The following is a 24,226-nucleotide window of genomic DNA, read 5'->3' as shown; positions in this document are numbered from 1 at the left end:
ATACATAAACTAACTGGAAACAGATAGCGGAGTCTCAGCCAATCATAGCAGCTGAGCTTCATTCAATCACAGGCAGCCAACTGTTCAGACCAAGTTCAAATAAAGCAAACCCCAAGCAGTAACCAATCGGGCTGTCTCCATACCTCACTTCCATTTCTGTACCTCATTTGCATTTTCTGTTCATCAGCGCTGTCTGACTACGTGGCAGATTGGAGTCCTTTGAACGTGTTCTGGTTCTGAGAGCTGTCCGATTCTAGAATGATGAATTAAGATCTTTAAATTTTGTCTTTTTAATGAGAGTAAGGAATTTTAAAAGATGACATATGCTTAAAGACACAGAGATTGAAGTGGAAATTCCACCTCCTCCATTTCTGCCTTATGTCTGGGTGTTGTGCTCTGAGACTTTTCCCTCCACTTAAACCCTTTCTTTTATAACTGAGAGCCCCTTGATCCCTCCTGTCTCCAGGCAAATAGTAGGAACTCAGGAAACAATTGTGTTTTTGTTGTTGTTGTTGTTTGTTTTACTTTTAGTTTTTTCTTGAGACAGGGTTTCACGCTGTCACCCAGACTGGAGTACAGTGGTGCGATCACAGCACAATGTAGCCTCAACCTCTAGGGCTCAAGTGATCCTCTCACCTCAGCCACCTGAGTAGCTGGGACCACAGGCACAAGCCACATGCCAGGGCTAATTTTTAAATTTTTCAGAGAGATGGGGTCTCGCTAGGTTGCCTAGGCTGGTCTTGAACTTTTCGCCTCTTACCTCAGCCTCCAAAGTGCTGGGATTACAGGCGTGAGCCACTGCACCTGGCTAGGATATAATTGTTGAGTAGCTGAATAGTAGCCCTAAGTCAGCCTTGAAAATCAGCTGCTCCTGCTTATTTTCAGGGATCTCTTTTCTATTCGCTCATAAACACATTTTAGTGGACTAATCATGAATTGTTTTAGGGTTGGCCTTACATTTAAAATGTTGGTGGTGCTCCTCCTGCCCTCCAAAGCCCTTTATGGAGCATATTAACAGAGCCCTGCCAGCGTTACAAGCTGGGCCCTGCCTGAGGTTGTCTCCATTGCCCCCTCCACCCACTTTGCTGGCCACAGAATGTTTGTGCTTTGGTGTTTTCATCAGTTGAGTTCCTTTTGCTCACCAAAGGAACACCACTTTTTACCAGAAAACCTTTCTCCTCCCTTGCTTCAAATCTGTCACTTTACAAAGAGTGTTTTAATTTAAAAAAGCTTATAAAAGTTTATACTTTGGATTTTTTTCCTCCTGCGGAAACAGTATTCGGGCTGCATAGAGTCATTCTGCTTGGTGGGCTGACTGTTCTAAAGATGTCCTTTCCCTAAGTGCAATTTCCCCACGAGAGAGAACAGCCCCCCAGGGTTGTTAGGGCCAAGAGGATGATCTCAGGTGCAGTAGCGTGCTGGGCCCATTGCAGAGTGCTCAGTTCATCTTCTGGGTAGTCTGTGTCTGGTTTCGTGCCAGAGGGAGAGCTAAAGGGAAGCTACAGAAGCATCTAGAGTTGGCAGGACTGTTGGGCATTTGCGTCTTCAGCAGGGCCACCCTGTTTTGTTGAGCAGGTTGTTTCTGGGCAAGGCACAGAGCATCCAGGGCCTGAGTCAGGGGCTGAGATCCAGCCTGTGCCAGGCTGACCTATGCCTGCCATGGGGCTGGGTATTAGTTTCCTGTGGCTGCTGTCACGAACTGTCACCAACCGGGTGCCTTAAAACAACACATTTATTCGCTCACAGGTTTGGAGGCCAGAAGTCTGAAATCAAGGGGTCATCTGGATTCTGGAGGCTCAGAGGGAGAATCTGTTCTTAGCTTCTGGCGGCTACCAGAAATCTTTAGCATTCCTTGGTTGTGGCAGCATCCTTTAATCTCTGCCTTTGTTTTCACAGGACCTTCTTTTGTGCCTGTGTATATTTCTTTTCCTCTTCTTATGACGATGCTAGTTACATTAGATTTGGGGCCGTCCCTAATCCAGTATGATCTCATTTTAACTAATTGCCTCCACAAAGACCCGATTTCCAAACAAGGTCACATTCCGAGGTTCTGTTTGAACAGAATTTTTAGGGGACACTCTTCAACCCAGTATGGGCTGCATCAGCCTGAAGGAAAGGGCACCTTTAAAAAATTGCCAGTGGTTCTGTCTGCTTGCCAAGCTGTGTTCTCCAAGTTTTTTGTTTTTTGTTTTTTGTTTTTTCTCCTCCAGTTTGAGCAAAGGTGCTATTTGGGCTAGCAGAAACCCTAGGTTTTGCTATGGAAACAGTCAGCACTGCAAGATATATTCGTTTACAAGCTTCTTGAAGCAGGGACATTGTCTGGTGACTCTTTAAGAACTGCCATAGCTTCTACCCATTCATTAAGTTCTCAAAAACGTTTGTTGTAATCACGGCAAATAATTATGACAAAAATCTGGAAAAGCCCTTCTGATTCCAGCTATTACAGCAAAGCTTTTTAATTTTTTAGAAAACATAGATGAGTAGCTTTTAACCTGTTTTATCCCATGATTCTTTGCTTCTTTGGTGTTTAAAAAAGCCTGTTGGATTCTTAAGGGTTAAATGTGGTGGGTTCTACCCCATTACTGTGAGTCATACAATATTTCTCAAAGTGTGCCCATGGGGTGTTAGCCCCATAAAAATTGTCCCAGGAGAAAATGGTTTTTGTGGTTAAACAAGACTGGGGCATTGTGCATTTGCTTTTCTTTTCCTGGAGATTAGTAATGTACCCGCTTTGTAAAAGTTCCCAAGTCTTGCAGTAGAGAAACCTATAAACTTTGTTTTAATCCAGTGATCCCAAATTTATTTGGCTAAAGCCTCCCCTCCTTTTTTCTTTGATAAATGAATAACATCTATTATTAGGTTTGCGCCCAATCCCTGTGTTGCTCAAAGATCAGCTGCCATCCTAAACATGCCTTCCAGCTCTAAAGTGAGAGCTACATGAATTTGGGCAGTCACTCAGTCTCTCTGGGGTTTTCCTTTCTTGTTTGTCAAATGGGAGATACATTTGTAAAGTCTGTGGTGACATTCCCACAGGTTTCCTCTAGTAGTACCAGGTGGGAGAAAGAGCAGTAGCATGATAGGCCCAGCAGCACGATGGGCTGCCGGACTAGGTAGGTGTCCCTGTTTTGTTTCCCAAGTAGACAAAAAATGGGGCACTGGAGCTGAGAAACCCTCTGTCTCAGTTGTATTTCAGTTCATCCTTGCTTCATAGGATGAACTGAAATACAATCCATAGAACTAGTGTCTAAGCAATAAACTTTGAGAACCACTGGAGAGTGGTCAAGAATATAAATGCCAGAATCCAGCTCAAGACTTAGATTTGTTGACTTTGGATAAGTAACTAAGCCTCTCTGAGCCTGAATTTCCTCATCTGTGAGACAGTAATATAATGCTACTTGCTTCAGAGGATTAATTGAAATACTATAGATAAAGTGTTTAGCATGGGGCCTGGGATATAGTAACAACTCAATAAATGTGAGTGTCTATCATTATCATCATCATAATTATTATTTTAATTATCATAAAGCCCAATGACTTCTTATGTCATTTTTAGATATCATTTGGGGGGAATGATGATCTTGAGTCTAACAAGGAAGATTAAGTTTTCAAAGCTGTTGACCTTTATAAATATCAGCCCTGGTAAGAAAGTTGATTTTTTTTCTCAGCTTCTAAGAACTGTGGGAATTGACATTTACTAAATCCAGTTATTCTGAACCATGGGAAACTGTTTTGCATCTGTCAATAAGTTGTGATTTCTTCAGGCTGGCCATAAGCTATTATGTTTACCCAATTAAGCCAAAAGTGGCCAAATGAAATTCTCCATTTCAAAAGACATTTCACAGTTACTGGCTTACCTCTGGGAGTGTGGAGTTAGGGCAGCAGAGAAACAGCAAGGGATAGGTCAAGGGGAAATGATGGGAAATTCCCGAGCAGCACCAATATGTCCTTTTTGGATGCATGTACCACAGAAGAGTCTGCAGTGGCTGCAGAGTCCACTGACAGCTTGGCTAAGGCAAAGCACAGCTTCCACAGCACCAGTCCTCAGGAGGATGGAAAGTAAGACCGCGTTCCAGAGAACGATATGCACAGACTCTTGGTGATTGCCCTGGTGGGTTGATTGAATAAGTAGTTGTCCCTGCTAGTACAAGGGAGAAAATTCAGAACATGGAATAGGTTTTCAGGTCATATTTCATAGGGCTTTATATTAGAGAACTCCCAAATAGTTATTTGAAAATTCAAATATGATTTCAGGCCATATTTCACAGGTCTCTATTATTATTTGTTACTATAACAAAGACAGTAAAGGGAGGGAGCTGCCACTTACAAGCATCTGAAAAACACTAGTCTAGTACAGGGGATTAGAGATCTATGGGTCTTCAGCAAGGCATTGCGAATACAGACATAGCCACTCAACAGGGCATAGAAGGAGATAGAAAGGCATGTGATACAAAATTTTAACTGCTATAAGGATCTCAGAGGCAGTGGGGTGTGATAAAGAGCAATGACTCTGAAGTCTCACAGACCCAGGTCTTGATTTCAGCTCTCTCGCTAAGAAGTTCTGTTCAATAGATAAGTTTCCTAAATGTTTCTGCACCTCAGATTCTTTATGCCTAAAATGGGGGTTAAAACAGCATCAACAGCATAGAATGGTTGTGAGGATTAGGTAAGATAATAATGAGCACAGAGTCTGTCATGGAGCAGGCATCTATTTCAGCTATGTCATAATTACTAACATAGAATAAGGAAAGGTCTGAGAGGCCTAGAGTAGCTGGAGAAAGCTTCATGGGGAAAAGTGGGATTTCCTGGCCTTGAAAGAGGCTGGCAGCAGAGAAACGGCATGGAAGTACAAACCCTCAGGGATTCAGAGTCAGAGTATACTAGCTGGACAAAAAGAATATGAAATAGGTTTTCAGGCCATATTTCCTCGGCTTCTATATCTTCTGATATCTCTGTCTCTATCCCCACTTTCACTGCTATCCATATCTGTACCTATTGACTTCCAAGTGAGATTGTAAGTTCCTTAAATTAAAGACTTCTGGGGCTCACCAGCACCTTTACATTTTACAAAAATCTCTTTGGCTGATCTATGGCCAAAGGATTGAGGAGCAAAATGAGACTGGGATACTTGGAGGGCTGTCGTAGAGGTAGAGGTGAAGGGTGATGGACATTAAGAAGAAAGTGACAACAGACTGGGTGGGAGCAGTGGTCAGATTCAAGATGTATTGTGGAGGTAGAATCCACAGGGGATTGAATGGGGGAATTTAGAAGAGAGAAGAACCAAAGATGACTCACAGGTTTTAGATGCCATCTAGAGTATGGACTGAAAGGGGATTTGGGGCATATTCATATTGGAACAGGTTTTAGATGCCATCTAGAGTATGGAACATCAAGGGTTTGGGGCATATTCATATTGAAATGCTGTGAGACATTCAAGAGGAAACTTCAGAGAGGCAATTAGTTATTTGGCTCAGAAATGTAGAATAAATATCTGGGCTGGAGAGAGACACTTGAGGAATATTCATAAATAGTCATGATTACACATAAATGGATGGATGGCTCTGAAAGCCATGGGGATGATGAGATCTGCAAGGGAGAGAATATGAAATGACAAGAGAAGCAGGGTCTTTTTAAATCAACTGCTGCTGGGTTTCCTTCTGCACTCCTTTAGGAAAACAAATGTGCATCACAGGGTCTAGCCACTTCAGAATATTTGTGCAACCCCAAATTTGGTAGTTAAATCTCCCCAGTTAGATTGTGTGCTTCTTGCAAACGGGTAAAATTGTCTTATCCTTCTTTTGTACCCCTTCTCTTCCCACAGCACCTAGCCATGCCCTCAGCACCTACTTGGTAGAGTTCATTAATTAGAGCTAATGAAGTCAAGGTATTGGGTTGAATACCTTGGGTGGACTTCTTAATTCATGGGCCCACACAGGGCTGCTTCCTAGGCCAATCTCTCAGACATTGTTGATTTGGGAGAAAGTAGGGAGAGAGGAACAAGATAGGAGGTATGAATGGAAGTACGTGGCCCCACTACTGGACGGTCAATACCAAGAGAATATGCTCTTTGTGGTCATCAGCTGTATCCTCTTTAGATGTGAGACACTGCTCCAAGACTGTGAATGCTACTCACTCCACAGTGTCCTTCCTGAAAGGCTATAGTTTCCACTGTCTATGTCACAGAAGGGGCCGCTGAGCAAACCCAGTGAAGAAATGGCCACACAGTACATGCCCCCATAGTGCCCTGTGTGTCCTAAAGCACATGGAACAGCATCAGACATGGAAAAGAGCCAGAAATTCAGTGCAACAATGGTGAGGGAGGTGATGGGAACTTATCTTTTTAAAGATCCATCCACTGAGTTTTCTGGTAAATTGAAGAGGGCCCAAATCTTTTATTCTAGATGCTGGACTAGGTAGGTGTCCTTGTTTTGTTTCCCAAGTAGATAAAAATGGGGCTCTAGAGCTGAGAAACCTTCTGTCCCAGTTGCAATTTGAAAGAATGAAATCATCTGCTACAAAATTGTGAGCAGGAAGTGAGACTTATCCATGGTTGACTCCTGGGGCCTGTGAGCCACCTGGCACATAGAAGTAAGTGTGCTGCCAGTCCCTTCATCTGCACTCATGACAGACTTCAGTAATGTATTCCTGCACTCTTCCCCATCAAGCCTGGACAAGACCTCACAGTTCTCAAAACAGTGGCCAGTCAGTTGGTACTGGAGCTGTAAATGTAGCCTATTTGCCATTCTGGTGGTGGGTGTTCAGTAAATGTTGTATGATTGGGTGAGTAAATGAATAATTACTTACTGTACTTACCTAATGCCTGAGTCAGTGACCAAAACAGGGCCTGTATAGTATACAAACTCCATAAATACTTGTTGACTGGATGGGTGAGTGTGACGGTGAGGCCATGGGAAGACTAGTGACCCTTTCTGCATATTAGTGCGTTGCTGAAGTGTGGCAAAGCTGAAGGACGCGTTCACTTCAAAGCATGAGCTTTGATTCCTGATACATCCATGCTATGTCTTTCTCACCACAGGGAGGGATGGGGGAGCTGAATGGAATGACTCAGGCAGCTCCTTAGAGATGGCCCTCAGATGATGTAGAGTCTAAGGTCTCTGGGGAGGCTCTGACTGGGGGCTGCAAGGGTTGGGGCACAGAATCTTTGGATCAGGATGATCTCTGGCTATTTGAGTTTTTTTTCTATTCTTTAAGGGAGGAAAAAAGTGTATGAACAAAAACTGTCAGAACTGTGATCAGAGACATGGGCAATTTTATGTGCGGGAAAGAGCATGATGCTGGGAGTCAGGAGAACTAGACTGAGTCCCAGCCCTACCAGCCACACCCGCATTCAGGGTGTCCTTATCATCTCTGGACTCCCCAGGCTCTCCACTGTTTGTCAGGATCTGTGGAGGGTCTGGGGGGTCCAGAGATGATAAGATTGTCCCCAAGCAAGGAGCTTTGTAATCTACCTGGGATGACTAACTGCAGTTGACTAACAAGGATTTGAAATGCATGGGTCCACTTATATGTGAATTTTCTTCTCTCTCTATCATCCTTGAGACAGCAAGACCAAACCCTCCTCTTCCTTCTCCTCCTCAGTCTACTCGACGTGAAGACAAGGATGAAGACCTTTATGATGATTCACGTCCACTTAACGAAGAGTAAACATATTTCCTCTTTCTCATGATTCTTAATAGCATTTTATTTCTCTAGTATATTGTATGTTATGTGTATTATGTACTGTATTCATACAATAAACTAGAGAAAACTAGTTTATTATATGATGTGTGTACTACATACTGTATTCTAATTGTACTTATACTGTATTCTTACAATAAGATACACACAACATACAAAATATGTGTTAATGGACTATTTTTTTTAATTGGTAAGGCTTCTGGGCAACAGTAGGCTATTAGTAGTTAAGTTTTGGGGGAATCAAAAGTTATAGGCAAATTTCTGACTGTGGGGAGGGTAGGTGCCCCAATCCCTGTGTTGTTCAAGGGTCAACTGTCATCCTAAACATGTCTTCCAGCTCTAAAATGTGAGCTATGTGAATTTGGGCAGCCACTCAGTCTCTCAGGGTTTTTCCTTTCTTGTTTGTCAAATGCGGGATATGTTTGTAGAGTTTGTGGTGACATTTCCACAGATGATGTGGATTACCAGGTAGGAGAAAGAGCAGTAGCATGATAGGGCCATGGGCTGGAAATGAGAAGTAAATACATCATGGATGAACCTGTAGACTGTCAGCTTTTTGTTCTTCATGGGCCATTGAGAGAGACCATCTGTGAAAGTTTTTGACAGTACAATCTCCAACGTTCCTTCTTGCTGCAATACCAGTTTTATGATGTGTGATCTCACTGGTTACTGAGGAAATAAGAAAGCCAAGGGAGGAGAAGGTTCTAGACTTCTCTACAGACAATAGAAGCACAAACAAACAACAACACCTCAGCAGGCTGGCCTCCCAGCACTGACAGGTGTTTGGGTCCACTGCAGTGGCTCTCTTCGAAGCCTCCTTCCAGGCTCATTTTTCCTGGTGCCTTGTGGAGCAGTGCCCATCTCTGTTGGCTAGAGCCCTGCATATACCTCTGTGCTTTAAAAGGAAGAAATTATAAGTACTAGGAGATGGTCAGTAGTCTACCCTTCAAAAGAGGGAAAGCCCACAGCCTAGGAAATAAAGCCTTTTGGGGCAGATCTTGGGAGTGGTTAACAATTCTGTAGACACCACAGTACTTAGTGCACATCTGTGAAAACAGTAGTCCTCTCTACCTCCTCTCAACAACATTAGGGAGGGCACTGGTACCTGTGGTCACGAAAATGCTCTCATAATGAAGGGGATATGAACTTTCTGGAGCAAAGTTTGTATTCTTTCTCTTCCTATTTAAAAATGTCTAACGATTCTTCACTGCTTATAGGATAAACTCAGGCCCTGGACATGGTACATGAGCCCTCATGCCCTGGTTTTGCCCTGTTGTCAGAGTTTCACTACTCCTTCATCAAGACCTCCTGACACATCAGCTTGTGAGCTCTCAGGATGGCCCAGGACTTTCCTGCCCCTGTGCCTTTGAATACGCTCTTCACCCTTTGCCATCAGGCAAACCGCTATTCACTCTAAAAGGGCCCCATTGAGGGTGATAGTATCTCCTGTGATAGTCTGAAGAAATGCACTCTCCTCTAGAGATGTATTCATTTCCTCCTTGGAACTTGAGAATATTACTTTATAGGGCAAAAGACAGGATTAGGTTAGAGATCTTGAGAGGAGTTGCTTGTCTTGGGTTTGTCTGGATGGGTTCTAAATGCAATGACCTGTATCCTTATAAGAGTGAGGCATAAGGAGTTGTGAGGGCAGATGGAGAAAGTCATGGAAAGATGGAGGCAGAGACTGGAGTGATGTGGCCACAAGACAAGGAATGCCGGCAGCCATGAGAAGCTGGAAAGGATGAGGAATGAATTTTCCCCAGAGCACCAGAGGGAGTGTAGCCCTGCCGACACCTTGAGTTTGGACTGCTGGCCCCCAGAATCATGAGAGAATAAATTTCTAGTGTTTTAAGCCACCAACTTTACAATAATTGGTTAGAGCAGCAATAGAAAACAAATGCAAGTCCTCTCTGTAGCTTTCAGTGACCCCTGCCAGGCAAAACAATTAGTTCCTTCCTTCAGGTTAACCTCAACTATTGTACTAAGCACATGACAGTCTCCTTTGCCCAGGTGGGCTTTGAACTCTGTGGGCCAGCAGATTTTACCACAGTGCCTGACACGGGATCAGAAGCCAATGATGAGGTGGTAAAATTTGTGCTCACATTTGCACAGGTTTCTTCTAACAGTGGGGTAGGAGAAAGAGCAGGACAATAGAGCCACAGACCAGGAACAAGAAGTAACTACAATGGTTGACTTGGCTTCATGAAAAAAATCACTTCCCCCTGTGAGATGGTTGGTAAATGTGTTTGCTGATGTGAACATCTGGGAAACTCCCAGTTCTCACGATGGTGATGAAGACATATCCTTGGGCATGTATGATTGACGTGTGATTGGTGCTAAAGTTGGCTGTTACCTACTCAGGTGTGTTCTTCCACCTGATAGACATTGTGCCAAACAAACTTGGACCAACTCTTAGCTGGCCAAAGAGCCCTCCCAAGCACATGAACTTCATGCATGCCATCTTTCCCTGTGTCTTATCTTATGTGAATGCATGGGTCATAGTGGAGAAATGGAGAGATCACAGGCTTCAGAGTCAGATGGGTGTCTGAGTCTCAGTTCTATCCTGCACCAGCTGTGTGGCCATAGTCTTAACGACTTAATCTGCCTGGGCCTCATTTCCACACCCATAAGATGGAGATAATGATACCTACTTCACAAAATTGATGTGGGAAGGAAATAAATGATTTGTGTGCAAGATTTAATACAGTCTAAACCTTTATGAAAATGCCTGATACACTTATTATTAAAGGGCAGTAACTGTGAATTCTGGTTTTATCCCCTGTCAATCCTTAAACCATGTTAAGCATAAAGCTGATGCTAAATAAATGGCTGTGCCTGTTTCTGTCTTCAGAGTGTCCCTTGTGGCTTTTGAGATTTTGTTCTAGCTTTCCTTATATTATAAAGGGCAGCTCAATCTCCTGCCCCTTCTTCCTCCATTCAGAGTCAAGCTGCTGGGGAGATGAGTGCTGTACCAGGCCCCTAGCGCCTCACCTCCACTCATTCCTCAGTCCTCTGCAATCTTCAGTTTCCAGCCACTGCCCCAGGACTGCTCCAGCCCAGATCCACTGGACACCTTGCTGTGCGCTGGATGCTTTTCAGGACCCAGCTTATGTTTCCCCTGTTGCAATTGACATTGCAGTTTCTCACTCCTTGAAACTTTCTCCTTCCTCAGCTTTCCTAATTTTCCTCTTTTCTGCTTTGCCTTTGACTTTCTAGTTATTTTTCAGTCTTCACAGGCTTCTCTTCCTCTCTATACCTCAGTTTCTGGTACTTCTTAAGGTTTTAACCTGAGTTCTTTTCTCCTCTCTTTCTGTGCACCAGCCCCAGACACACCTACTACTATGGAGGCTCCCACATCACCTCTCTGCAGTGCCTCTTAATCTTGTTTGTTTCCTCGTCTTCAGTCCCAGCCCAACCATCCTCTGATCCCTTGGTGTAGATATAAACTAGAGCAAAATAGAGTCCTCTGCCCTCCCTCCAAGCTCACTCCGGACGTCCCTGCCTCAGAGAAAGCTACCACCATTTCCCCTAGCACCCAGGCCAGAATGCCAGAGCCAAACTGGACGGCTCCCCTCCCCAACACCCCATCCTTCTTCAGGTCCTGCCAATCTGGTCTTTTAACATTGCTCAAATATGCCCTCCCGTCTCCACCTCCATGGCCACTGCTTTAATTTGCTTTAGCTGGGCACCTGTCAAGGTATAGAGTGTGTACTAATGACTGTATGAACAAAGAAAGGAAGGAAGAAAAAAGTGAAGGAGGAAAAGAGAAAGAGAGGCTGGCTTGGTTTGTTGGATTTTATGTTATTGAACTTCATGGCCTGGTTTGGTCCTATTTGCATTATTCCCATGTCACTGTCTGGGAGAGCTGGAGGAGGTTTTGCTGGAAAGCTGGAGTGAGAGCTGGACAAGCCAGCTGGTATTAAGGGATGCTATGGAGGCAGAGTGTCTGGTCCATGAGTGAGCCAGGCTGTACTCTACATCCTTCTGGACCACAGAATATTTTTCTGTGGGTCACTCTTTTTTAGTAAACACTCTGAGATTCTGCTATTAGGACACTTATGTGACCTCAAGCTGTTTGCACTGTATTTGTTCATTTACATATTAAAAGAAGTTGGGTGGTGATGTTCCTGTAAATTCTCCAGATGATGAGAGTGAGGCTTAGGAGGATTTGTGTAATTTGCTTGGCAGTGGAGCTGAGAAATGCAAATCTGTCCTTCAAAAATAGGGTGGATAAGAAGCAGGAGACAGGTGCTTGGCTGGATCCCCAGAGGAGGTGGTAGAGTGGGTCCTCTGGGCCAGGAAAGGGGACCGATGCATGTTTACTGGCGGCTGTGTATGTGCCAGGCACTTTATGTGTGTTATTTCATTCAGTGACCTCCACCTAGTTGTAAGATAGTTTGATTCTTTTTACTGAAGCACAGGGAAGTTGCAGAGCAGGCCAGATGCAGACTCATGATTTGAGCAGTGTCTGTTGGACTCCATGGTCTGTGCTCCCTGTGAGGAAGGGCTCTGAACTGAGACACAGACAGTTTTTGCCGAGGTTTTGCTGATTTAGATACTCTCTTGCACAGGGAGCCCCAGCCTCTGCCATGTAGGGGAGGGGCAGGTGGTCACTGGATGCAACTCGCAACATCACGGTGCCTACTAGTGTGAAGAAAAACCTAGAAGGGCGGTAGTCACCTTGTTTTTGAGAGAATTCCTTATGTCCCATTCATTTATTCACCCATTTGCTGAGCACTCAGTGCTTGGCACTGGGATTTCACACAGATAAATTGTCTTTTTGTAAGTGACCACTGGATACCTTGGAGAGGAGGAGCCAAATGAAAACAAAGGTAGAAAGGAAGGAAAACACCCCATGCCTATCTCAGTGGGCAGCAAACTATGGGCTGCGGACCAGTTCTGGCAGAGTGCCTGTTTTTATAACTAAAGCTTTGTTGGAACGTAGTCATGCTCATCTGCTTACATATTTTCTATGGTTGCTTTTGCCTTGCTATGGCAAAGTTGAGTAGTTAAAAAAAAAGAGACCAAATAGTCCACCAAGATGGATATATTTACTGTCTTACGTTTTATAGAGAAGATTTGCTAACCCCTTAATTATACCTAGGAAAGCCTTGATGATAGCTACGTAATTTTTTAAAGATGGTCATCTTTGATGAACCTGACAAATATCCTATCATCGTGCTTTTGATTAAAGTGTATCTTTCATGCAGCTAACAACAACTTATTTATTGAGCTCTAATCTAAGCCAGCCACTTTGCTAGGCAGGTGCTTAGAGGGCAAAGGTGAGTGATACTTGGGCTCTGTTCTTATGGAGCGCACAGCCTAATGGGGGAGCACACAAATAAATAGATGCTTGCAATACAGTGTGCCAGGTGCCAATGCGGAGTGTTTATTTATAGCATGTGTGGGGTACAGAGGAAGAGCAGCCGGCCATGCTCTGGGGGCACAGGTAAGGTGGCCCCCAGATGAGATGATTGCTTTGTGACTGGACAAGTGCTTAGGGACACACTTCACCTGAGGGAGGAGAAATAGATAAATCTCATTCTTACCAAGAGTCCAGCTCCAATAAAGCCATGGAAAACCCAGACGAAGTCTGTGATCTTGGCAGGCTCCAGCACCTGCCCACTGGGAAAGTATAGCAGGAGGTTGGCAATGATGGCTGCAGTAGCCAACGCCAAGCTCAGTGTGCCCACGCACCTGGAGCCATTGTCAGAGCACATGCGAATCCTCCCTGGAAGAGAAAGAGGAAACAGCTGATACCAGGAAGCTGTCCCACTCCAGCCATTGCAGAATCAGGAGAGAGCGCTCCAACCTTACACCTGCAAGAGCAATGCATCAAGCCCAGCTGTGCCACTGGCAGGCAGGATGACCTGGGAAGCCACTTTCCTCTCTGAGCCTCAGTTTCTTCTGTCATGCAGAGAAAATATTGACCTCATAGATAGTGGTGTATAGACTAAAGAAGTCTAATAAACGTGGAAGGACCTGGCTTATAGTAGCTATCTGTTTAAAAGATTATGGGGAATCTTTTAAAGAGAGGCTACTGAACATCAACTACAGGGGGAACTGAGGTAATGTTTAGGAAATCACTGTTATTCTGGTTCTTTTTTTTTCTTTCTTCTTATCTGAGCTGGAATTTTGCTCTGTGAAGTGCGGTGGCATGATCCTGGCTCACTGCAACCTCCGCCTCCCAGGTTCAAGTGATTCTCATGCCTTAGCCTCCCAAGTAGCTGGGATTACAGGCGCCCGCCATCACGCCCGCTGATTTTTGTATTTTTAGTAGAGATGGGGTTTCATCATGTTGGCCAGGCTGGTTTCAAACTCCTGACCTCAAATGATCTGCCGGCCTTGGCTTCCAAAAGCGCTGGGATTACAAGCGTGAGCCACTGAGCCCGGCCTATTCTGTTTTTTTCCCAGAGCAATTCCCATAGTGATTATGAACTTGGCCCTGGATCACCCAAACCTAGGTCCAAACCCTGCCTCCACGTGTGAGCTTGGGCAAGGTATTTAACTTCTTTCACTTTAATGTCCTCATCTGCAAAATGGGCACCCACCTGTGGGATTGTTTAGAGGTGGAAAATAAGAGAATGTATTAAAAAGGCTCGCAATGCTTGGTAGCTGGAGAAATAAAGAACCAAGGGAATCTGAATCATCTTGTCCCCTCATTTTATCCATGTGGAAAATTTCCTTTCTCACTCTCTTCATCGATTGAGTGTACTGAGCCTGGAGATTTCAGAGAAGCCAGAACGGACGCACTTGGAGAGAAGGGAAGATTTCATATCTTGCTTTCTTCTCTGCGCTTGCTCTTTCTGAACTTAAGTCAGATTGGAGTAAACTCAGTATTGCATTGCTGGGTGGAGGCTGCCACGGGAGCATGAGGTGCTGGTGCTCCCTGCAAGGCCCAGGGGTCCCAGAATGTGCCTCTGAGACCCAGTAGGAGTTCCGGTTTCAGATTAGGTGGTGTTCGTGCTAACACCCCTTTGTGCCTGTTCTCGATTCAGCTTCATGCTGGATTGCTAACTGGCTCATGAATAGCTGCCCATTCACAACTCAGGTCTCTAGATATGGAGGCCTGTTGAAATGAATGGCGCTTCCCACAGGGGTAACCTGAAGTCATTTGAAGAGCCAGAAACCTCTCTCTTTTTGGGATAAAATGGAAAAATGTCCAGCATCAGTTTTTTAATGCTCACAGAAGATTTAAAGTTATTCATGAACAATGGCTGAAGCAGGATGATAATGCCTAAGGTCTTATTTCCATCTAACATCCAAATTCAGGGCTGCAGAAAGCTGATGCCTGAATGGGGCACTGCCTGCCTCTGGCTTCTTTGGATGAAGGAGGTTGAAACTAGTGACATCGTTCCCCATTATGATCACTAACAGTAGTGATAATGAAAATTTAACACTTAATGGGGGCCAGGCGCAGTGACTCACGCCTGTAATCCCAGCACTTTGGGAGGCTGAGGCAGGTGGATCACTTGAGGTCAGGAGTTCGAGACCAATCTGGCCAACATGGTGAAACCCCATCTCTATTAAAAATACAAAAAATAAGCTGGGCATGGCAGTGTGCACCTGTAATTCCAGCTACTCAGGAGGCCGAGGCAGGAGAATCACTTGAATCTGGGAGGCAGAGGTTGCAGTGAGACGAGATTATACCACTGCACTCTAGCCTGGGGGACAGAGTGTGACTCCTTCTCAAACAAAACAAAACAAACAAAACAAAACAACAACAACAACACTTAATGGGAAATGACACTTTATGTGTGCAGAAACACATACAATTATTTCTACTTGCTCCAGGCACATTATAGACTTATTTCATTCAATCCTCAGAGCAACCCAATAAGGTGATAGCTCCATAGCTTTATGAGTAAACAAGTTTATAGAAATTAAATAAGATCCCAGGGTCTCCCAGCTGATTAATGACCGAACTGATACTCAAATGTAGGTCTGCTCATTTCCACCTCCAATTATGCCCAGTTACGGCTTGTGATTAGAAACTGGAAGCACTGAGAATCCAGGCTGTGGAACCTTCCAGCCTGTGAAAGGGGCTTTTTCCCCCATTCTCAGGGTTGTGCCTGGAGGGCACGTGCAAAGCCAGGAGCCTTCTGTTGCTTCCTAGATGTTCTGACTACGGCTGCTATGCATACAGTTGTGCTCACTTCATTACGGGAAAACTGTAGATCTTTTCAAGAGGAAAGAGGGGATGGGTAGAGACTGGGGCCACATTTGGAAAGGGGGACCAAGCAGCCCTCAAGGTTGGCATTTAATAAAACTATGGGAAGGCAATTACTGTCATGGGTGATGGCCAAGAATGTTAAGAGCTGTGAAGGAATCTGGGAAATCTAATTCCTTCATTTTCTAGGAAACAGAGCCCCAAAGAGTTGAACTTACTTGTTCAAATCACCTCCCACCAGGCCCCACCTCCAACACTGAGGATTTCATTTATTTTTTTAAAAACTTTTATTTTAGATTCAAAGGTGTATGCGTGCAGATTTGTTATATAGGTAAACTTGTGTCATGCGGGTTTGTTGTACAGATTATTTCATCACCAGATACTAAGCCTCCTACCCAATAGTTATTTTTTTCTCTTCCTCTTCCTCTCTCATCCTCCACCCTCAAGTAGGCCCCAGTGTCTGTTGTTCCCCTCTTTGTGTCCATGTGTTCTCATCGTCTAGTTCCCATTTATAAGTGAGAACATGTGGTATTTCGTTTTCTTTTCCTGCATTAGTGTGCTAAGGATAATGGGGGATTACATTTCAACGTGAGATTTGAAAGGGACAAACATCCAAACCATATCACAAGGACAGACAGAGAAGTCTCGTTGGTGTTTGTAAAACCATGGACAGAAGTAACAAGATAAAATTTCAAGCAGGCCATTAAAGTAGGCATTTTAGCCAGGTGTGGTGGTTCACACTTAGAATTCCAGCACTTTGGGAGGCTGAGGCGGAGGATTGCTTGAGCCCAGGAGGCTGAGGTTGCAGTGATTGCACCACTGCGCTCCAGCCTGGTGACAGAGCAAGACCCTGTCTCAAAAAAAAGTATGAATTTATACACAGATCCATATACATATAATAACTTACATGCTTGAATCATTTTTTTATTTATAGAGATTTTAGTTACATTTAATACAGCAATCTGGTAAGTTATTCTTTTATAGAGGGGAAACCTGAGCTTCAGATAGAATAAATAATTTGCACTAGATCTTATAATTAATAGATGAAAGACGTGGAACTTTAACCCAGTTGTGGATATGATTGTTTCACTCACATACGAGTGTTGTACACATAATTACACGTTCATGTGTACTCATGATTATACACGTTGGCATAGGAGACACAAAGAGCACCCATAAACATCTGACTTGTTAAAACATCATTGGGGGTGATGGGCTTATCAGGTCTGTTTCTCTCCTACTTCAATGGTCCACGTCCTCCCTCTCCAGACATTGATCCCAATACCAGGAGGGATCTTATAGACGTAACAGAAAGATTTAGCTGGTATAATTATTAGCATAAACACAAAATATGTGCATATCTAGAACTGAGTTCCATGTAGAGTTCTACATTTCCAGTTCCATCTCACTCAGGAAGTAGCACAGGCCAGGTGTGGTGGCTCACACCTGCAATCCCAGCACTTTAGGAACCCAAGGCAGGTGGATTGCTTGAGCCTGGGGGCAATGTGGTGAAACCCTATCTCTTCAAAAAATACAAAAATTAAGCTGGCATGGTGGTGCATGCCTGTAGTCCCAGCAACTCAGGAGGCTGAGATGGGAGGATCACTTGAGCCGGGGAGGCAGAGGTTGCAGTGAGCTGACATTATGCCACTGCATTCCAGCCTGGGTGACAGAGCCAGACCCTGTCTCAAAACAAAACAAAATAAAACAAAACAACAACAAAAATCAAATTCATAGCTAGGGACATTTCCCTGGGGTCCAGTCTGAGTTTCCCTTCTCCCAGGTCCCCTTGATCCTTTTCTACACTTTCCACACAGCTCATGTTTTTTGCTGCTGAACAACAAGAAGTCTTTGGACAGGACAGGCACAGTGGCTCACGTCTGTAATCCCAGCACTTGGGAGGCCGAAGCGGGTGGATCACTTGAGGTCAGGAATTCGAGACCAGCCTGGCCAACATGATGAAGCCTTGTCTCTACTTAAAAACACAAAATTTAGCTGGGCATGGTGGCGGGCGCCTGTAATCCCAGCTACTTGGGAGGCTGAGGCAGGAGAATTGCTTGAACCCAGGAGGTGGAGGTTGCAGTGAGCTGAGATTGCATCATTTGCACTCCAGCCTGGGCAACAAAAGTGAAACTCTGTCTCAAAAAAAAAAAAAAGAAGTCTTTGGACATGAGTGGCCTTGCTCTCCCACTTACTAGCTGTATGTCTTTAGGTGAGTTACTTCTCGGTCCCCTGTGTTACTTCTCTAAAGTAGGGATCATCAAAATAGCAGGATTATTTCATAACCCATAGGATCGTGGTGAGGATTAAAGGTTCCTGGTATATGCAAGTCATGTTTATCAACAGAAAGGGGCTAGTCACAAACTAGTGTGACAGGGCCTCAGGTGGGCTCAATGCTCCATAAATGCTACCTGCTCATATCAGGCTAAGAAGAGTTGACTCCTGAGCTCTTAATGTTGCTCTTGGAGCAAATGGTTACAATTGCCTCTGCCCAGGGTATTGCACCTGGCGGGCTTTCCTTCAGTGTGCCCTGGGCCGTGCCAGAGCCAGAATATGGCCCCACAAACGTAGCCTTTAGTCTGAGTGATTGGCATCATGGTCACATTCACTGTTGCTCTATGGTGGGAGAAGAACCTTCTGGCTAAGGCCCAAGCTGAAAATGGTCCCGCACTGTAAGGAGGCATGAATACCAGGACAACTCCTGATCCTGAGAAGCATGTTAAACGCCTACTTTCTTGTTGTTTGAGACAACTTGGGAAAGTCCTATTGATCTTGTATAGAGTCAATTTGGAATAGAAGAATTTAGGTTAAAAGTGTGGACTTGAACTGGATTGGCTGATTTCTCATCTCAGCTCTGCTGCTGAGTTGCTAAGTGATCAGGGTCAGTTATGCAGCCTTGATGGGCCTCAGTTTTCTCATCTGTAAAATGGGGATGAGGATGATAATATCTCCTTCACAGGGTTGGTGGGAGGATTAAATGAGTTTGTGTATGTAGCGTACTTAAAACCATGCCTGACACAGATTAAACACTATACAATGTTATTGTTAAGCACACAAAGCAACCTCTCAGAGGTATTATGGTTTATGACTCAGTATTCAGTGAGCACCCCGTAATGGAGCACTGAGAAGATATAAGTGATATGAAAGTGGTATGTGCCTCGTTTGAACTTTATCATTTGCTCTAGCAATTAGAATTAGCCTGTGGCAGAAACTGGTACACGATTACCAAAACCTATTTCCTTTTCGTTCTGGACACAGCTAGACTACCTTTCCCAGCTTCCTTTGGAGGTAAGTGTGGCCATGGGATTAAATTCTGGCCAGTAGAATATAGGCTGATGTGATGTGTGCTACTTCTTGGCCCATAGCAATTTCTCATGTGCGATTCTACACCCTCTTTTTTTTTTTGTCTGTTGGCTGGATGCAGATGTCCTAGTCGATGCTGGAGTCACAAGATGTTTTCAGCTCTGTCCTTCACTCCCACCTTACAAATTAGTTCTAGTTCCTAGGTATTTCCAGACTGTGTGTCTGGGACTCCATGGAATCACACTGGTGTCCTCTGCAGGTGTTCAGAGCTCACCTTTCCCCTTCTAAGTTAGGTACCACACTCTGATTTACTTTTCATCTTCCCCAAAAACATTGACTTCTTCCTACTCTGTGATCTCATTTTCCCTCCTTTTGCCTTTTTAAATTAACTTACTTTGTTTTTGGAGGAAACTTCCAGGAACAAGCAGACACAAACATGTGGACAGTGTCTTATGTTTTAAACGGCCGTCCTGTTGGATCATTTTCAGGATTGACACTGAAGATGTAGTCTGGAAAATAACTTCAGAAATAGTGATTTTGCTTTTATTAGTTACAGTTTTGCTGCATATGTGTAATTCGCTTGCCTTTAATAAATTAGATAATTAAATAGAAAATTAAGAATATATATAATACTTTAAAAACAGAAAGAATAGATAGGACCTTCCTCTCCAGTTTCGTCCCAAGCACAGTTGGCTTGTTTGCTGTCTTCTTCAACTGGGGAGGTAGTGTGCTCCCCTGGTGGATGTGGTGGACGGAACAGAAGATGAAGTGGGCAGATGAATGAGATGGACCGTGGGTCCTCTCCCACCCCTGCTGTCCCAAGGCTCTAGTGATTTGTCTCACATTAAGTTACGACTTCATTGCTCTTCTGGATCAAGCATGAAAATCTCATCACCTCGACCTCTGTAATAAGTTACTGAAACAACTTTCACGTTTTAAAAATTTTTTTTAAATTTTTTTATTCTTCTCTTTTTTTTTTTTTTATTTTCGTCCTTTTCGTTCCATGTTTCTTAAGCTTTTCATCTTTCACATTTAAAAAATTTTTAAATTTTCACTCCTTTTCAAAAGATTCGAGAGGAATTTGGGTTGAGTTTTACCTTTTCAGGTTCTAGTTCCCTCTAATAAGAGGAGGCACCGCCTCTGATAGACCACACCCTGTTCATGGCTACTAAATGCCTCACAAGGGGCAGATCAGATCCAATTTCTGGGTGAACTTGAAGAACTTCTTTGTAACCAAATATGACCATTAGAGGGAGCCTAGACCTTGTGAGAACTTAAAACCTTGGAGAAGTAAGGAGAACTGGATGAAAAGAGCAGCAAGACATAGATTTATGGTTTCTAATTTTATTACTTAAGACAATATTATGCCTGAGAAACAACATTTTTATTTCCTGAGGGCTCAGGGACACATGCATTAACTCTACAAGGATTGTTATGAAACAATTAAATTTACTACCATTAGTAATGACTACAATATAAGTATTTATGATGATTTTGATAATATCAGTTACAACTAATAAAATATTTATTGATAATAACTTATTTACTATGAGCAGTAGCATCAATCATCTATTTCTAGGAGAGCAGAGAGTCATGTGTAACAAGCTACCTCCGGGGACACCAGAAGAATCAGGATATACCTTGCAGTAAAGACAAGAGGTGGCCCTGAGGAGCCGACCTCAGCACAGCTGCCCCGCTGGGGTCTGGCGTCAGGTCTGCGGTGGTGTGTGGCTGGGCTCCAGCACTCCGCACTAGCTCTGCACAGACTGGGGATCTGCTTCTGTTTACGTAGTCAGCCCTGTCTTGAGTGACGAGGAGAGCATACCTGAGTTGGGATCTTTAGCATGAATGAATGCGCAAGGAACGGGCAGAATTAGGGAGTAGAGGGAGGGCATTGAGAAGCTGGGGATGTCAAAGGCTTTTAGGACCAGGCCAGCATGTAGAAACCACCGAGTTATGCTGCCAGGTGCCACCTGTTCTTGTTCTGGAAAAAGAGAGACCGGGGGCCCATTTCTTTTGCCATGTGGAGAATGTGATTGCAGCTGATGACAGGCATTAATCTGTGTGATTTCCTTACCTCTGGTCCGGAGTCCTGGTGATAGGCAGGTGAGGAGTATTCCTGTTTAGCAATCAAGCTGAGTTGCTTTCCTGACCCTCTGACTCCTAGCCTCCATCATGGGCACCAAGAGGTCTGGGAATGCTGCACACTCCTTCCCTGGGGAAACCCAAGGCCACGTGGACTTTTGCTCCCCTGGGTCATCTGGTTAGTTGGATAGCTCCACTGCCTAATTTAACTGGAGTTTCACCTGAAGCCCCTCTGTTGATTTGCAAGTAAGCCCTTGACCTGACATCGTGCCCCTTGTCATATCTAAGATGTAACTTTGTGGTGATAGAAGTAGTTTGTGGACAATGAAGTCACACACAAATCAAAATATTCTTAATAAGGAATACTGTTTTTAAACCAACTACCAAAAAAATGGAAAGACTGGCAAATTTTTTAGGTAATAGACATTCTTTTGATGCTACTGTTGAAAGTCAGGAAGACAAGAGAAAGATAGAAAAGGAAAGTGGAAAGAAAATATGGAGGATATGGAGGAGGAGTGCTTTCCTTAACTTCAATTAAGCAAAAACAATATTACTGAAGGGAAGAGTCCTGGCCTCGGAGAGGCATCGGGGTGACCTCAGAAAAGTATTTTTAAATTGAGCCCAAGCCCTCTTTCCTTCTTGGAGTTCTTTTCTCTGCTGCCCTCCCCTGTATCTGCAGCCCCCTCCCTCTGCTCAGAGCTCTCCTTTCACTTCAGAGGCATAACGTCCATTCTCTAGTTAGGCTCAATTTATAGAGGTTACTTGCTCTGGGAGGTTTTCCAGACCAGCCCTTCCCGCTGCACTATTTCTCTCAGCTAGGTTGGCCTATAAGCCCATTGGAACAGGTACTGAGTGTCAAATCTGCAGCCTCTAACACCACACCCAGTGATTGTGGCTGCTCAGTGAAGAAACACAGGTAGAAAAAGTGTCCACTGAAGCCCTTGCTCACCTTACTTTCCCCTAGGATCTTATTATACTGACTGTTCTGTTTCTACCTCCCAGCATTAGTTTTCATCTTGTTCAATGTATGTATTTCTTATGGATCCAAGGAAATTGTAAGCTACTGACAAATGGACACTAATTCTACGCTCCTTCCTTGTATTCTCCCTGGCACTAGGCATGGAACTGAAAGCCTAAGAGAGGGCTTCGTAAATACTTTCTGATCAATTTAGTGAGTGAGTAAGACACAGCCCACAGTTAACTAGGCCTTTCTTTCTCACTTCTCCCCGTTGTCACTCACTCTCTGGGACTTACTTGCCTTTTCCCATGGCTCCACCCCTGGCTCCTGGATCATTCAACTAAAAGAGGGAGAAGATGAAGCCCATAATTAAGCCAACTCACACGTGTCTTCAGAAAGAATCATTTGCAGGGCTTAAAAAACCAGGTAAAGTCTTTCAGAATCCCTAAGGCTCAGCAGTTATCTCCTTAATTCCGAGTAATAGAACCAACCTACTAGATTGGTTATAAGAGCTCTTTGTCTCAGTTTTCCCGTATGTATCATAGGGTTAATCGCACCTATCTTCTACCTTTCCCATAGGAACATGATCAGAGAATGTCATGCCCTGCACTGTAGTCTTCAGATGAAAGGCACCATATAAATACCACATGTTAAGGCCCTTGACCCATGGAAGATCATGGAAACATCAGTGCTTATGGGGTTCACAACGAGGTGGATAAAAAGGTGGGGGTTGTACCCAAGGACTTGTTGGTGTTGGGATCTGGGAGTTGCCCATAAGAACTGGGATCTGTACGTGAAACAAGGGCCAAAGGAAATGTGTCAGTGATCCAAGAGACAACTTAAAAATCCACTAAAATTAAAAAAAAATTTATAAAATAACTTACACTGGTTAATAAGTCAAAATGCTGTAGAACTGTTGTGATACAAAGCCACAGTTTCTTGCCTCACTCTTTCCTAACTCCTGTTCTTTTCCCTAGGGTAGCCACTTTTAACCTTTTTAGTATTTATTTTGGTGTTAATTTCCATATCTCTAAATAAGATGTTTCCATTTCTGTTTTTTGATTGATCAATTTTAGATATTAGTTATTTTTATTTTTATTTTTTTGAAACGGAGTCTCGCCCAGTCCCCTCGGCTGGAATGCAGTGGCCGGATCTCAGCTCACTGCAAGCTCTGCCTCTGGGTTCACGCCATTCTCCTGCCTCAGCCTCCCAAGTAGCTGGGACCACAGGCGCCCGCCACCACGCCCGGCTAATTTTTTTGTATTTTTTTTAGTAGAGACGGGGTTTCACCGTGTTAGCCAGGATGGTCTTGATCTCCTGACCTCGTGATCCACCCGTCTCGGCCTCCCAAAGTGCTGGGATTACAGGCTTGAGCCACCGCGCCCGGCCTAGATATTAGTTATTGAATTTCTGCCATTGATCTAAGATTTTACCATCCTACATCCCTCTTCCCTCAACCTTTTCATGTAGTTATATCATACTTTCATTTTAAAAATCAGTATCATTTAAAACTCTAAGTCATAAACTTACCACTTTATTTCTTGTTCAATAATAGTATTTTTTGATTCTTCCCCTTGCAAGATGGGAACATTTGCACTTCTATCCTTCCTTTTAGCTCTCCTTCCTGCCTTTCACTTCCCAATTTCTATCATTTGAACTTTTATGTTGTTAAGATTGATAATATTTACATTATGTTCTGAAACCATAACTCTCTTCTGTGCTTTGTCTATGGCAGGGGTCCCCAGTCCGTGGGCTGCAGACCAGTACGAGTCCATGGTCGGTTAGGAACCCGGCTGCACAGCAGGAGGTGAGTGACTGCGAGCATTACCACCTGAGCTCCACCTCCTGTCAGATCAGTGGCAGCATTAGCTTCTCACAGGAGCACAAACCCTATTGTTAACTGCTCATGTGAGAGATCTAGGTTGCATCCTCCTTATGAGACTTAAACTAATGCTGCCCTCACCTTCCCACCCCGGTTATGGAAAAATTGTCTTCCGTGAAACTGGTCCCTGGTA

The 24,226-nt window shown here is 44.0% G+C and overlaps 1 long non-coding RNA gene across 1 annotated transcript; it reads right to left on the bottom strand.

Moving 5' to 3' along the window:
• Nucleotides 1–1,162: 1,162 nt before the first annotated feature.
• Nucleotides 1,163–23,314, bottom strand: LOC116269701. Its single transcript, XR_004177405.1, has 2 exons — nt 19,563–23,314; nt 1,163–13,426 (listed from the first exon to the last, which is right to left on the bottom strand). It is a non-coding gene; the product is annotated as an uncharacterized LOC116269701 (long non-coding RNA).
• Between the last annotated feature and the right edge of the window lie 912 nt (nt 23,315–24,226).

The sequence above is a fragment of the Papio anubis genome, chromosome 12 (genome assembly GCF_008728515.1).
Source record: "Papio anubis isolate 15944 chromosome 12, Panubis1.0, whole genome shotgun sequence".
In the NCBI taxonomy this organism is placed as follows: domain Eukaryota; kingdom Metazoa; phylum Chordata; class Mammalia; order Primates; family Cercopithecidae; genus Papio; species Papio anubis.
The sequence above is the reverse complement of the archived record's forward strand: the minus strand, read 5'-3'. Positions and strand labels throughout refer to the sequence as shown.